Genomic DNA, 5,497 nt, shown 5'->3' on the forward strand with positions numbered 1-5,497 from the left:
TGATGTAGAAAGGATGCCACAGTACAAATAATTTTTAACGATTTACCCAATTGAGTTGGGTGGGGTGGGAGCATTAGATTTTTTTAAAATCATGTTTGCTGAATTCCCAAACAAAGACCAAATCGCATCTTTGAATTGGAATGTGATTTTTTTTATTTTTGGGAGGGGTTGAGGGGAATTGGAGCACTTTTTTGGGAAGGGGAGGGGGGTGGGAAAGAGAAGGAGAACCAAACCTACTAGATACAAGTGCCTGACCCACCCACCTGCAAAGTGTCGGTAGGTGCTTGACTTGACGTGCACTAGGTAGATAGATAGCACAGGCAGTCACTCGTTTTAGATTTTTTTTTATTAATTTAATTTTGAAGATGTTATTTTTATCCAGTACCGAGGTGTTTTTCCTCTCGTTTCAGTGGAATGGCGAGTTGAGTTGACGCGCGTGCTTTTGTGGGGAAAAAAAAACCAACGCAGACTTGTTTTGTTTTTCTTCTCAGCTACGTACGTTATCTGTGGTCGCAAGAAAATCTGTCACCATTCACGTTTAAGCCGTTGCAGTTATTGGCACACCGTGTTTTGTTTCCCCCACCCTCCCCCGCGCGCTCATTGTAAACACTACCGATGTAAAGTACTTCAGTGTATTATTGTGTGTTAGTTCCGAAAGGAATTACCACAAATTCAACTGTGCAAGGCTTCTACTTTCTATTTGCATGAACTTAAAAGATGAATTTGTTGTACTGAAACGAGGTCTGGATAATAATGCCTTTCCCTAATATAACATTGCATATATTATGAAAGCAGTAAGTAATATATTTACCACTAAAGATGGCATAATTAGCATATTCCATACTTCCATAGCGTGTGTGAGGCTGTTCTTATTTTTAAAACCATGTTACTTTCTAAAGCACTATTTGCGATGCGCACTGGAGGCATCCAGGAGAGATGGTTGGGGGGCGGGGCAGGGTGGTTCCATTTGTTCCTCCTCGTGAGGAGTGGAGGGAGGAAGAGGAGGCGAGGGCTGTTCCCACGGGGGGGCTGGGGAGTATTTTGTTGGAACTATTTACCAAAGTTAGCCCAGCTTTGGGAAATGCGCGGTTGGTCCACTGGTGTGTTTGTTTTTAATAAAGCAGTAAAGAGAACCAAAAGTGCAACAGCCTTTAGACTGCTAATAAAAAGGTTAGTCTGTATAACCTAACAATAGAGCGGGCTGACAATGATTTACACTAGCCTTGGTGAAACTACTGTGGTAGATTCTTTCTTCTGTGTGTGCTTGTCTCTCTCTTCTCTCCCTTTTGCTCTGTGTTTTGCTCCTTTGCACTATTTCTTCCCCTCTATCACTCACTTTATCTCGCTCGCTCTCAGTTTCTCTTGCTATGTTTCTCATTCTCCCTGTGTGTCTGTTCCTTGCTCTTTTACCCCTCTCTCCTGTTTACATCTCAACAGACATGTTGCTTTTCTTCCCACAAGTTGCTCTGTGTCTAAAGAGTCCCCTACACTTGATTGGGCCTGAATCACTCAAACAGAAAGAGTTCATTTCAATTGCCACTTGGGGAGTTTTAAAAATCCCTCCATTGATTTGTCACTGATTTTACAAATGTTCTTTGTGGAATAGTGGAAGTGGAAAGAGTGACAATGAGTATGTATCATTGACTGAGACATTCACAGATGTACAATGGAAGTAAATATTTCCTGTCCAATTTCACTCTTCAGTCCCAACTTGTTTTTCTGTACATTTCAGATTTGAGTGTGATAATGACCAGAGAGTTAGTCAAGTGTTTGGCTTTATCCCCCAATGTTAGCGGTGTGGCATCTCGCTTTTTCTCCAGTGCTGGCCCAGATCAGGATATCTCGTCACGCAAACCGGCTTCAATAAATGTGAATCCAGACTCATTTTCGTGGCCTCTTATTATGTGGCACCATGCTGGTGGCATCTTTTCCGTTTAAAGGTGATGGGAGTGGAGCTCCAGGTGGTGGGTTTGGGAAGTGGGAGCCTTAACTTAGCTCGTGGTGGATATAACCCTAACATCTGCTCTGTCTTGAGTCGCGACTGAAGACCTTCCTCTTTGACTGCCTTTGGTCCCCGGCTCAGTGTCGTGCTCCATCATTTGCAATTGATACAGTGCCTATATATAATATCAGTGGCTGAAAGCTAGGCTGCTGGTTGTGTGGTGGGAGGTGAGCAGTGATGGGTTGAGGATGCTGTCTGGAACAGGACACTTGAGACTGAGGAGGTTGGGCGAGACTGGAGGAGTTTGAAGATCAGAACAAAGAATTGCTCGTTTACGCGCAAAATCCTGGTTAATGGGGGTGGTGGGTGTTGGGGGAAGGTTCATAGAATCAGAATTTTACAGCACAGAAGGAAGCTATTTGGCTCATCGTACCTCTGCCAGGTCCTTGAAAGAGCTACCAACTAGTTCCACTCCCCCGCTCTTACCCCATAGCCCTGCAATTTTTTAAGTACTTATCCAATTCGCCTTTGAAAGCTATAATTTAAGTAAGATTTATTTTTGTAGAAGTCTTTTCCCTTCGCTCGTGCGTAATTTGGTCTCCACACAATTACTGTGTAAGGAATGTTGCAACCATTACTCACTCACCCACAGGATGTTGCTGTGCTGGTTGGCAGGACGGGATGGATCCCAAGCCAACTGTCATCCGAGAGACGGAAGTGAAGGAATGTCAATGAGGATTGCAGCTTGTCTGGGAGTAGCTGTTGTGTCTGCGAGCATTAAGCCAACTGGTTTTAGTTTAATACCATATTTATAGGTTGGTTCCTCTCCTACCTGCAACAGCTGAGCTGGTGAAATAATATCAATAATCCTTGCATTTAATATAACACGTTATCACATAGAGATGTCTCAAAGCGCTTCACAGAATATGTTGTAAAGTGAATTGACTATTTTGCAGGCAAAATTCGGCAGCCAATTGCGCATAGCAGCGTCCCACAAACAGTCATGGATTGAGTGAACCAATTTTTTTTAGGGATTATTACCCCCGAAAAGCAATCCACCAATCGACTGACAACTGGGTTCCTACTTACTGCTGAGAAAACAGAGTCATGAGGAATAAGGTAAGTTGCCTCAGGTGTCGCCCCGCCTGGGAATCAAACGTGGATCCTGTTGCGAGACGAGTGCGCTAATCACTATGCACCAGAACCCCACATGTTGTACAATATGAGGGAAAGGCAGTCAGATTGTATTAAAAATCTGCGGTGGTGGTATGTGACAGGGACATGCTGAACAGCCAGCCTCCTGATGGATAATGCATGAGTCTGGATTTGGGGTTAGGATTGGGTCAGGCTGTTATAAATATTAATATCATCACAGTGTTTAGCTGTGAGCAGACTTTATTTAGCCTGGAAGTGCAGAACTGAGCACATGACTGCAGAAAGATGGACCACCAGTGAGACTAAAGAGACTTTCTTCTCCACAGATAGCAGATAAGTGGATTAATTTTTTTTAGCAAAAAGCACTTTATACAGTGTTTAGTTCCTTTTAAACAGCCAGAAAAGTCTCTCTGGGGTCAGGACTGAAGACTTTTATATTAGTCGTAGAAAGAAAGAGCATTTTTATAGTATCTTATGTAAGAAAATGAGTGGGATGTTTCCTATAGAGATAGCGCATCAAAACATCTCAAGCACTTCACTAATAATAATAATAATACTTCACGTCTAATAATAAACTCCAAAAAACAATAATAAATTGGTCATTTTCAATCCATAACTGTTTATGGGACACTGCTGTGAGGAATTGGCTGCCGCATTCGCCCACAAATATACAGTCAATTCACTTTACAGTATATTCTGTGAAGCGCTTTTGAGACGTGAAAAGCGCTATATCAAATGCAAGGATTATTATTATTATTCACTGTGTTTAATGTGATGTGTAGTGACTGTCTTTGTAGACCAGCACTGCAGCTATTTTGCACACAGCAAAGTTCTAAAAGCAGCCAGGAAGTGAACTGAGGAACTTATCTGGTGGATGACTGAAGTTGCATTCAAATAGGAATGTCTTGAGATGGTCCTTGAAGGAGGTACTGGAGGGACGAAGTGAAGGAGCTCTTGAATAGAGTTCCAGAGGGTGTGGGGTAGAAATGCTGAAGGCTTGACTGCAGATGGTGAAGTGGACAAGATGGGAGATATGGAGCAGGTCAGTGCCTTCCGAGTGGAAGGAGCAGACAGGTCGGTAATGTTTTAGTGAGTCGCAGAGGTAGGAAGGAGCAAGCCTGTGGAGGGCTTTAAAGAAGAGCCAGTTGGCTTACCTACTGGTGGTGGGTGGCACTAGCAGAGGCAGACATACAGCAGAGGGGAGATGCCCCTCGCAGGTTGGCTGAGATGCTGCCCTGAGGTAATGCTCCCAGACACTGCAGCTCTCAGTCACTCGGCTGCTGGATTTGCCCAGTGACTCACTACTCGCTGGCACTTACTGTTAAGGTATTTTTAGTGCATTTTGCTGCTGGGGCTGCGCTGAGTACAGAAATACAGGCTCCTCGCCAGCCTGTAATTAGGCAGGTGTACAGTAAACCTCATAAAAGTTGTATCAGTTGGGACCATATATTTAATATTTTTTTATATATATGCAAGATTTCGCCCACAAAATATAGTCAATTCACTTTACACTATATTCTGTGAAGCGCTTTGAGACGTCTCAAAGACGCGATAAGGCGCTGCATCAAATGCAATGAACAGGACTTGGGCAGATGTACGACTCAGTCGATGATACGATTTATGCAGATTAGATACAATTGGGAGTTTTTCTGTAGCTGCCAATGGTACAGACCATAGGAAGCTGATTGTACGCTAATACTGACTTGGCTGAGATCAGTCACTCCACATACACCCAAGGGCAGAAACTGGAAGCTTCCTGCTTTCATGTTCTGTTGTGTTGTGTGTCAGCCTGGCTCAGGCATTAGCTCTCTCGCCTCCGAGAGTCAGAAGGTTGTGGGTTCAAGCTTCATGTCGGGACTTGGACTCACATAGTGTAAGATGATACCCAAGTGCAGGGCTGGGGGGGGGGGGGGGGGGTGTTGCATTGTTAGAAGTACCGAATTTCGGATGAGATGTTAAACCGAGGTCCCTTCTACAAGTTCAGGTGGACATTAGAGATCCCATGGCGCTGTTCAAAAAGAGAAGGGAGTTTCTCTCTCCTGCTGGTGTCCTGGCCAATGGTCCTCGAAATAAAATTGGTCATTCCATGGCTGTTGATCTTTGCAAACTGGCTGCTGTGTTTCGCCTGCACAATACACAGTCACTACGCTTTACAGGGTATCGTGAAGCGCATTAAGATGTCTCAAAGATGTGACCAGGCGGTCTATCAAATGCAAGGATTATTATTGTGGTCATCTGTCACTCTGGGGAGCAATGGCATTTGCCGAATCTCACCGAGGGGCTTGAACCCACTTTCTCAGCGGCGCTGCTCACACTCACCCACTGCAACACGAACAGATGTTAGAAATCGCTTTTAAAATGATTGTGGTGGTTTTTAAAAATAGGCAGCGATGATTTTGT

The sequence above is a fragment of the Callorhinchus milii genome, unplaced genomic scaffold (assembly GCF_018977255.1).
Source record: "Callorhinchus milii isolate IMCB2004 unplaced genomic scaffold, IMCB_Cmil_1.0 Scaffold14, whole genome shotgun sequence".
Classification (NCBI taxonomy): Eukaryota; Metazoa; Chordata; class Chondrichthyes; order Chimaeriformes; family Callorhinchidae; genus Callorhinchus; species Callorhinchus milii.